We start from the raw sequence: 11,170 nt of genomic DNA, 5'->3' as shown, positions 1-11,170 counted from the left end.
ACCCGTATTTGTCCAACCGATGGCCGCACTATTTCAAATGCTTTTCAGAGGATACGGGAAGATCAATGCTTAATCCCGCATTTTCTGTGAAGTTTTGTAACAAACGACTTGTACTCAACAGACGTAAATACAGTTGATGAGTTAAAAAATAGAATTATTAGACCTTTTAATAAATTAAAAAATATGGCCACTAATGGCGACATCATGTCAAAATTAATGAATTAAATTATAAGAAGATAATTATTTTAGATAGAATTAAAAAATTTAGTAACCTACTATGACCGACCAAACAAACCAACGTACCTAGTTCGTAGTAGTTCGTTGTGTCACCGCGCGTCATAACAGGTCAGTGAACCTATAGTCACACATGTTGTAGTATAATTTTATTATATTTTTCTTATTTAGTTTGTTTGAAAAATTCATTTTTTTTATTTTGACGTTAGAACTTTTTTGATGGTTTTGAAATACTCCTATAAACTAGTATTACCTGTGTTATCAATTTTTGTCGTATTGTCATCCCCACTCTGTATATATATATATCTATAATATATATAAACGCGAAAGGTCATTCATCCCGAAATCTCCGAAACTATAACACCTACAAACTTGAAATTTGGCAGGTAGGCTCCTTATAGGACGTAGACATCCGCTAAGAACTGATTTTACGAAACTCCACCCCTAAGGGGGTAAAATGGGGGTTGGAAGTTTGTATGAGAGTCCCATGTTTTTGGTGTAAGAGACTTGAAATTTAAAACGTATGCTCTATAGATGGTAACAAGGTGTTCAAATGCCAACACGCCAACAGTCCAATACGCCAACATGCCAAAACGCCAATACGCCAACACGCCAACACGCCAACACGCCAACACGCCAATGTGCCAATACGCCAACACGCCAATACGCCAACACGCCAATGTGCCAATATGCCAACACGCCAATACGCCAATGCGCCAACATGCCAACACGCCAATGCGCCAACACGCCAACAGTCCAACACGCCAACATGCCAACACGCCAATACGCCAACACGCCAATACGCCAACACGCCAATACGCCAACACGCCAACACGCCAACACGCCAACACGCCAATGTGCCAATACGCCAACACGCCAATACGTCAATGCGCCAACATGCCAACACGCCAATGCGCCAACACGTCAACAGTCCAACACGCCAACATGCCAACACGCCAACACGCCAATGCGCCAACATACCAACACGCCAATGCGCCAACATACCAACACGCCAATGCGCCAGCATGCCAACAGTCCAACACGCCAACATGTCAACATGCCAATACGCCAACACGCCAACACGCCAACACGCCAACACGCCAACACGCCAACACGCCAATATGCCAATACGCCAACATGCCAATACGCCAACACGCCAACACGCCAATACGCCAATGCGCCAACACACCAACACGCCAATACGCCAATGTGCCAATACGCCAACACGCCAACACACCAATACGCCAACACGCCAATGTGCCAATGCGCCAACACGCCAACAGTCCAACATGCCAACATGCCAAAACGCCATTACGCCAACACGCCAACACGCCAATGTGCCAATACGCCAACACGCCAACACGCCAACAGGTCAACACGCCAATACGCCAATGCGCCAACACGCCAACATGCCAACATGCCAATACGCCAATACGCCAACACGCCAATACGCCAATGCGCCAACACGCCAACACGCCAATACGCCAATGCGCCAACACGCCAACACGCTAATGTGCCAATACGCCAACACGCCAATACGTCAATGCGCCAACACGCCAACACGCCAATGTGCCAACACGCCAACACGCCAATACGCCAATGCGCCAACACGCCAACACGCCAATGCGCCAGCATGCCAACAGTCCAACACGCCAACATGCCAACATGCCAATACGCCAACACGCCAACACGCCAACACGCCAACACGCCAACACGCCAACACGCCAACACGCCAACACGCCAACACGCCAACAGTCCAACACGCCAACATGCCAACATGCCAATACGCCAACACGCCAATACGCCAACACGCCAACACGCTAACACGCCAACGTGCCAATACGCCAACACGCCAATACGCCAATGCGCCAACACGCCAACAGTTCCAACACGCCAACATGCCAACACGCCAATACGCCAACACGCCAATACGCCAACACTCCAACATGCCAACACGTCAACACGCCAATACGTTAATGCGCCAACACGCCAACACGCCAACACGCCAATGTGCCAATACGCCAACACGCCAACACGCCAATACGCCAATGCGCCAACACGCCAACACGCCGATGTGCCAATACGCCAACACGCCAACACGCCAACACGACAGGACGCCAACAAAAATAACAAACCTGTTTAATAACGAACCGTTATTTATGATATTATATCTGTCCCGGTCCGGAAGAAGCCACTTCGCCATCTAAGGACATCGTGGCAAGTTTGCCGGGAAAACTTTGTGACTCACTGATTTAAACGCGGGCGAAGCCGCGGGCACAGCTAGTTATAATATAGTAGTAGTAGTAGTAGTAGTCATCTTCATCGATTTCGATGACGGCGACCCAGGGAGTCATGACTAATTTCTCTGATGGGCCCTAATATGGCTCGCTAATCCACATTTAATTTTAAATGTCCTAGAGCAACTGCGGCAGTAAAGCGGGGGTGTTGGGGTGTAGTGGGGTGTTCTGTTGCAACTGAACCTCCACAATCTCTTCTTTAGTGGCTCCAAGTAGCTGTAGTCACAGCGGCCACACCTCGGGAAACCACATAGTGGGCTAAACCTAAAGAAGGGGACTAATTTTACGAACAACTGTTAATTAGTTATCGGATGACTCCCGTACTTAAAAGTCTGTATCAATACGACACTTTTTTTTTGATATTGATGCAGCAGGGTAATGCGGAAAACCCTAAGGGCGCTCGTCAGAGTCCATATAGTGACGTACGGCCTTTCTGATGCATCCTGATCTTTGCCGATCGTACTGGTTTACCGGTCCATCGGACTACAAAGTTAAGGACGAGTGAAGTGGACTTGCACCTGCGCAACTGCTTGACCACTATAAATAAACTCCCGCGCAGATGACCCAGACGATTCTGTTTTTTTTTTCTGAATTGAAGTCCTGCAGCGATGGGGTAAAGGTGGTGGAGTGTAGGTATCGAGTTATAATATACAAATAAGAATAAACACATTTAAATATTTGCTAAATAAATGATTGTCTGACAGAGCAATAGGTTTTTAATTATGGCTGGATGATACACGCAATATACCTTACGTGATATCTAGTAACTTATCTTTGTATCATAATCTAACATAATATGCTAGTGTTATAATAAAATTGATTATTATATACTTTTTAGTTACTTTTTTCATTTTTCTTTTACATAAATAAATTCTATGATAAATTTTTATTAATCACAAGAATTCAAAATAATTATTGGTAATTGAATTTTCTAAAAAATTGTGTATTTTTCCTTTTATAAACGCAAGAAAACGAATTCCTCGTTTACGGAACCATAAAAACAAGTGTCGTGATTTATTTTATCAAAAAATGTATAAATAAATTTCATCGTCCTTATAATATCGTAAGGTGAAAGCCTATAAAATGATCGGCTTTTTCTGGAAGCTTTTAGCAAGTTTATTTTTAAATTGAGTGAGGGGAAAAAACGAATCGGGTCGTATAAAGAGTAGACGCTGGCCTCATTATAATTCTTTGAAGTTTAATTTAATACAAGGCATCCATCCCACACCTGGGCAAATCCCCCAGTATTAAAAGAGAAAATTCTCTATAAACACAAAATACAAAAAAATATTCTGTAATAGTCGCTTAACTGCTTTTCATAATTTCATTGCATACAAGAATATTCGAGTGTTTCAGCTGCATATATTTTAAGTTCCTTTATTTTCAAAAGTGAAGAGTATTGTAGCGTACTTGTAGCGTATATCTTCTGAATCGTATACGTAAAACGTTTCGTTTTCCACTATGTAAAACTTCATACAGTGAAACTCTGTTTAATATTTATGTTACTAGAGTTCTTACGTGTGTATGTTCTTATATTAAATTAATGTGTTAAATATAAAACAGAAAGAGAACCACCATTGGTGAAATAGTTTGACATAGATAAATACGACGTGGGTGGACATTTTTCTGTTTTAGCAGAGATATTGTCTGATAGAGCAAAATTGTAACCAATGCTGCATATATCATCAATGATTCCCTTTCCATTTCTAAGACATTGTGAAAGTTAATAAAAAGAAAAATATTAAAATAAAGTTTTGTATTAAAGTTTGTTTATATGGATCATTTAACTTATTTTTGTTAGATTATTTATTAGATCAACTAATTTTACAAGTGAAGAAAGAAATATAAAGTATTAATTGTACATTGAAGAGCTTTTATAATAAAACCAGCTTTTTCCCGCGGCTTCGCTCGCATATTTTTTTTTGAATAAAAAGTATCTTATTTTACTTTTAATACCTCCAAAAATATGTGAACAAAGTTTCATGATGATCAGATAAGTAGTTACTCTCTGTCAAGGAAACTATACTGAAGTTCGAAATAGAAAGCATCTAGTTTCCTAGCTCGCAATAAGAACTCAAATCATGAGTATTTTCGATTGTATGTACTTTAAAATGCTGATGTAAGCCAAAATACATACAGACAAACGAAAGTGAAAAAGTACATTTTTGCTTCTTTATGAACTTTTTGTCATACTTTTTTACAATTGCACAGAATTTGATTGGTTACAGTTTTAACACAAGTGTATATTGGTAGCTATCATAAATATTTTCGGCATAATAATACAAAATCTCTTGTATGGCTTCGATTTCATTTTCATGTGAAATTCAATTAATTTTAGGGAAATCGACGACAGGCGAAGTTCAGTCGTTTGAGAATGATATATATTTTTTGGAAATATAAAAGTTTGAGTGATTGAATTTAAAAAGTAATTTACTTTTCGTTTAAATAACAGCCAATAACTGCGTAACAAGTTTTTAGACTTTAGGATTACGTAAGAATTAACTGCTAATATCAGAATTTTTTAAATAATTTGTTTTGTAAGTACTTAAGTTAACGTTACCTTAATTTGTATTAAGTTATAATATTAAGTTCAAGTAATTATTTTAAAAGAATATTGAAAGTGAAGATAAGTGTTTTTATTTTAGACGTTTATAGGCTGTAAAATGTTGCGAATAAAATCGTGTGAGACGTAGAATCTCATTATACACTAGAATGAAACTTAGTGTTAAGTGTATTTTTTATATAAACTAATAACGAGTATTTTTGTATTGTACAAAAATTCATCTACATATACAATCAAACATGTACTGATAATAAAACTGAAAATATTTCCACTTTTGTACATTTAAAATATTTTGTAAAAAATTTTAGAGGACTATATTTTCGAAACGGAAGACGAAAAGTATATTTTTCACCTTTGTTTGTGCTTCTATATCGAACTTCTTCGTGGAATTGAATGATTACTGAACAAATTTCTAGTCAAAATTCGGTATGGTTCCCTTAGGAAAGCGGATGCAAGACGTGAACGAAGTTGCGAGCACAGCTAGTGTCAATAAAACCAAATATAAAAACTAGACTAAACGTATCTTACACACAACAGCACTCAACATAAGAGCTTCTAAATTGTAATCCAGCTGTGACAATCCCATAATGTGTTGATATATCGGCTTTATTGACTGCGACGAGGAGTGATGCCTTTAGGAATCCGTCGTTTAGTGTGACTTTAATTGGAGCAGAGCTAGTGATTTGGAGTCGACGTAGTCGTAGTAGTTCGTAGAGCCAAGCTACTCACTTTATCTCAAGTACCATTGTAATCTCTTGTAAAAGCTAAGCCTACTGGGAGCCTGTCTAGATATTATTATGAGAGATATTTAAATTTTGTAACTGTTTCTGATCATGTGGTATGTTCTGCATATACTATGTCTTGGACATTAGTAATCGATAAGAATCTCTTTATAAGCGACTAATTCCACGAGATCACGATACTTACCGGTAATGTTCATCAAAACTTTAGTGAACACTAGTCCTTATACCTTGTTTTACAGTCTCTAGTTATGTAACACTTAATATTTTAAGCGAGAAAACATTTAATTATTCAAACGCTCCGAATCTAAAACAGTTAAATACACATTTGGGTGACATGATGGAAGCACATCCTCTAAGATGGAGCAATTTGTTTGGAATCAGTTGCAGTCATTAGTTGCAGAGCTCTTGAAAACGAGCCAAAGATTGTCTTATATGTTTACCTAGCTATAGCCACAACTTGGTCCGCGATTAAAAATTAAAAGTTTTGTCTACTCTCCACAAGGAATTCTAATTAATTTTGGAATAAAAAGTGTCCAGTGTCCTAGAGACTAGTGAAGAGATTGTGTAGAATAACGACTTTTTATAGGAATTGTAAAGGCAAGTAATATTTACTGATGTGCGTGATTCACTTTTGTTTAAATGACAGAAATTCACTTTTATGAGAAAGTTAAAAACTTAAATTAAAATCTAAGCATACAAAGTTACAAAATTTTATATTGAAGAAGATAGATGTAAAAAATTTCATCTCTATCGACGATCGACGAGCTTGTTAAATATATCACCGTGTCACTTTAACTTTAAGAATACAAAAGTTTGGATGCGGTATATTTAGTGCAGTCTGTTCACACTTTTCGTCACCAGTGAAAAATCTCTTAAAAAAAATTGTTCGATATCATTACGTCTTAAGAGAGAATCGTAAATGAGTACACGGTCCATTAAGTTTCTTTCAGTGAGTTGAGTATAGCTAGCCATTTTCAAATAGGTTGAATTCTCAAATCTTCAGCTATTTCGTAACTACTCAAATATTGATATAACTCCACTTTTTCAAAAATGTCGTCTCCGTAACTGAGCGATCAGTGTGAAATGCACTGTAAAGGGGGGGTTATGTTTTTCGAGTATATCTTGTATGTATGTATTTAATATTCTTTATTACGTCATATCTCCAGAACTGCTGAACGGATTTTCATAATTAAGGTATCGTTAGATTTGTCTCAGTAATCCAAGTTTTCTTAGATAGGTGATGTTAAAAAAAATCAAAAATTGTGGGCTATGCGAAGCCATTGTAGTTAATTAAAAAAGTCTTTTTTTTCGAATACTACAATTTTGTCATCAAATTAAAGGACTTGATACAATAATTTCAAAAAGATATATCATGTTTTTCATTACCGTAACGATGATAAAAAAATACAATAAAAAGTAAAAAAATGAGGATTTTGCTTTTTCGCATGCCTATGCCAAACAAGCTACGAGCTGCGCGGCTCTTCCTCGCCTCCAAGGCGACGATCAACTTCGCGTTGTAGCCTTTCTAATAAAAAAAAAAAAAAAAAAAAAATATGCCAAGCATAAAAAATATAGTCGGCGACTTTAGAACCTCTGTCTGTTTTTTTCGTCGCAAAAAATTGCTATATTAACCAACTAAATAAAACATTATGCATGCAAACATGATGCATTTTCGTTTCCTACATAATAAATAAAAAAACACACTTAATACATACATATATATACACATAAACATATATACATAAAATATTTACATACATACCTAACATACGTACACACATCACTTTTGCCTGTCGCAGTCCACTGCTGGAAATAGGCTTCAACAAGTTCGCGCCAAAAATAGCGTCAGCTCATATGTGTTGCTCATACTTGCCACGCTGGGCAGGCGGGTTGGTGACCGCAGGGCTGGCTTTGTCGCACCGAAGACGCTGCTGCCCGTCTTCGCCTGTGTATTTTTAAGTTGGATGGTCATCTCGCCACCGGCCGACTTTTTAAGTTCCAAGGTGGTAGTGGAACTGTGTTATCCCTTAGTCGCCTCTTACGACACCCACGGGAAGAGAGGGAGTGGCTATATTTTTTACTGCCGTAACCATACTGTGCACTAAGTGCTTAGTAGTTAATCTAAAGTAAAGTAAGTCTAAGTCTAAATAGTGGATGGTGGCGCATTTAAGGGAATTATTTACTCATTTACTGCCTACTTAAAAGTAAAAATAAAATTCTGCACAATTTGTCACAAGCTCTTTGTAAAAACTATAGTGCCGTGAATACTGTCGTAATACCGCAAAATGAAAAGTATCAAAGAAGCCAGACGCGGCAAGGCTTAACTCGTCACCGGCTTAACTCTTTAATTATACTTTATTAGCGGTGTCATTTATTTCTCGGTGATGTAAATGAAAAGTAATGAAGAAACTGTTTCGTTCAATACTTTTTAATACAATAAAATAACCTATACTTTGTTTCTTTTTGCGAATCGACACCTTTAAAATATATATGATACATGTGAATGTCATTACATTGTTGGCTAAAGTCTTAATCCACTATACTGCCCTACGTTGGTATAGTAGGAGTAGTTATCTACTTAATAACAGAATATTGCTAAGTATTAGTAAAGCGATAGGGATATTGATATTTAAAAGCATCTCTAATTTATTAGCAGCCGTTAAAATGTCAACACTCACTGTGTTATTTATAAAACGATAAAATATAAGTGCCACGACATGTTTATTCCATTGAAATTTATGGAATCGTTTTAGTTATATTGCTTTCAATTTATTTCATCAAACAAGCCGCAGAGGTATCGATGATAATTTTAGAAAATGTATATTTGAGTCAAAATTAAGCGTAACTTTTTGTATTTATCTTGATGATGACAATGTTTATTAATAATTTTGTTGTCATTTATTATTGTCAACAACAACACAACTTTTTATTTTAATAGTCTTACAATTAATAAACAAGCAAACTCTTTATTGAAATTTAAAAAAAGTTGTTTAATTTTTTTTTGTTTTTCTCATAAGTTCATTAGCCGTATTTATATAACGTAACGTATTTAAAATCGGTTATGTCAATGACCTTATCAGTTAAACATTTCCGTATGCTGCTGTCAATAACCTTTGGTTGAAATTGTAAAGCTAATCAATGTATCAATCCATCTACTGAGGTGTCAAACGTCCATCAACGTAATTGCCGAGTGGATTTCTATCAGCTCACGTTGACGGACTGTAGGCAACGTAACGATAATTACGTTCAATTTGGTTAAGTGGCTATTTCTATTTATTTACCGCAAACGAGTATACAAATCTACTCAAGTGTATGTTTTTTCCACATAATAGTGCAATACCGTATTGTTCTCTAACAGTCTGTACTTATACACTTATTAAAGATGTCTTATTGATTAACAGCTTCTGATGAGTTAGAAATCTTTGGAACCTAAATTTTAAACGTGTACGAAACGTCTTAGAAAAAAATATACAAAAATATTTGTAAAGTCTGTGAATTGTTATACAACTAGCGCCGCGCATAATTGTGAATTCTTGCTCCATTAACACAAGGGGTTAACCAATATGGGTATTTCAATAGGAGTATTTCAATAACGTACGTGTGACAAGGATTAAATATCGTAGACTAACAATTATTGTTAGTTGTATAAATTATATTAACTGAACTGAATTAAACTCAGGCTGTAGGCATCCAAACTGAGCAAATGCGTATCTTTTGCCATACAGAAAAATGTTAGATCTTAACCCACCACGTTTCTTTATAGCACGTTCACAGATTTTTTTATTTATTTATTGGTCAATACATAACAAATACATTATACTTTGCAATTTAAGTACCACGAAAACCTCGCGGGTATATCTGGGTACAGAGAGTCACTCAGTTAATTCAGTTTGTTTTTGTAAAAAATTTTAAAACGTGATTTGATTTTCGTTGTACTCTTGTACATTTCTTGCAGTTCTCTGGGCAGTTCGTTAACATATTCAGGTATAGTAGTCGTCAGTTCTTTTTCCATACTTATTGTTATATATAATCTAATTTTTATGAATAACACTTTTTCTATCTATAATATAAACTAGAGTCGACGGCTTTATGCGTTCTCCGAGGCACGATGGTAACCCACAAGTACAAACACCTTAAGCCATAAATAAAAATATTAGTACTAATACTGTATCACATCATCATCGCAGTCCACTAGTGGACATAGGCCTCCCCAAGTTCGCGCTAAACATCCCGGTTTTTCGCAATCCTCGTTCAACCTAAGCGGGCGATATTCTGAGATCACTATCTTAATGTAAAAATCAATAAAAATAATTTCGTTTTTCGTAATCACAGTTTTCTTTGAGATTAATTTAGTTTCAAAACATTAATTGAAACCCCATTTGTTATTCCCGTAACATCAACAAAAAAATTTAATTGTTTTGTTGAAAAAGGAATCAAACAGAAAATTTTTTGTGTTGCCCTAAGTATTCTAAATAATCATATATATAACAAAGCGATATAAGCGAATTTATAATAACAATCAAATAAATTACATATTCACACTTAGGCCAAGACCTAAAACACTATTTGGTGTAATATTAGATAAATGGTAAATGTATGTGGGTTTAATTAAACTGGCATTCACGACGAAATACAACAATTTAAAATAGCATCAAATTCTTCAATTCATCACACAACTATTCGTATAAAAAAATTTATGCAATAATGATTCTTAAAGTAAAAATTAATTATTTTACAACATAAATGTCTCAGAAAATTAATTATATTCGCGAACAACACGAGGTGCTAGATAAGAATAATTAGAATAGTTTTTTTATGCCTATTTGCCGTAAAAAATAGGTGGGTGATATTGCGTTTTAAATTTTTTGTCGTAAAAATATATGAGGTTACGTTAGTTAATCATCGCACAACAATTAGAGTTTCAGGATTCCGTTGAAGTAAAAAAAAAATGTAACATAACTGAATCTATTTTGATATTTTTACACTGTGTTTGACACATATTCATTGACATTTAAGGAACTACACGGTTGAATATCACAGAAATCACTTGACGGTAGTCCACTCTCTTATAAATAATAAATCTCGTAGCGCTGTAGCATATATCACGTAGCTTCGTAGTAGTCGTAGAACTTGTAGCTCGTAGAACCACTACGTTCACCTAAAACTTTTATAGTTGACGTGAAACTAACATTATATTCAAACCGTTATTGTTCTTTCTGACATAAAATTGATTAAATTATATATGATGTTTTGGATGTTAAGATTTTCGTATAAGGTATATAGTTTTAATTAAAGTGATCCCATGAATGTTTGGTAATTACAATTATACATTC

Source organism: Melitaea cinxia, chromosome 10 (assembly GCF_905220565.1).
Source record: "Melitaea cinxia chromosome 10, ilMelCinx1.1, whole genome shotgun sequence".
NCBI lineage: Eukaryota > Metazoa > Arthropoda > Insecta > Lepidoptera > Nymphalidae > Melitaea > Melitaea cinxia.
The sequence above is the reverse complement of the archived record's forward strand: the minus strand, read 5'-3'. Positions refer to the sequence as shown.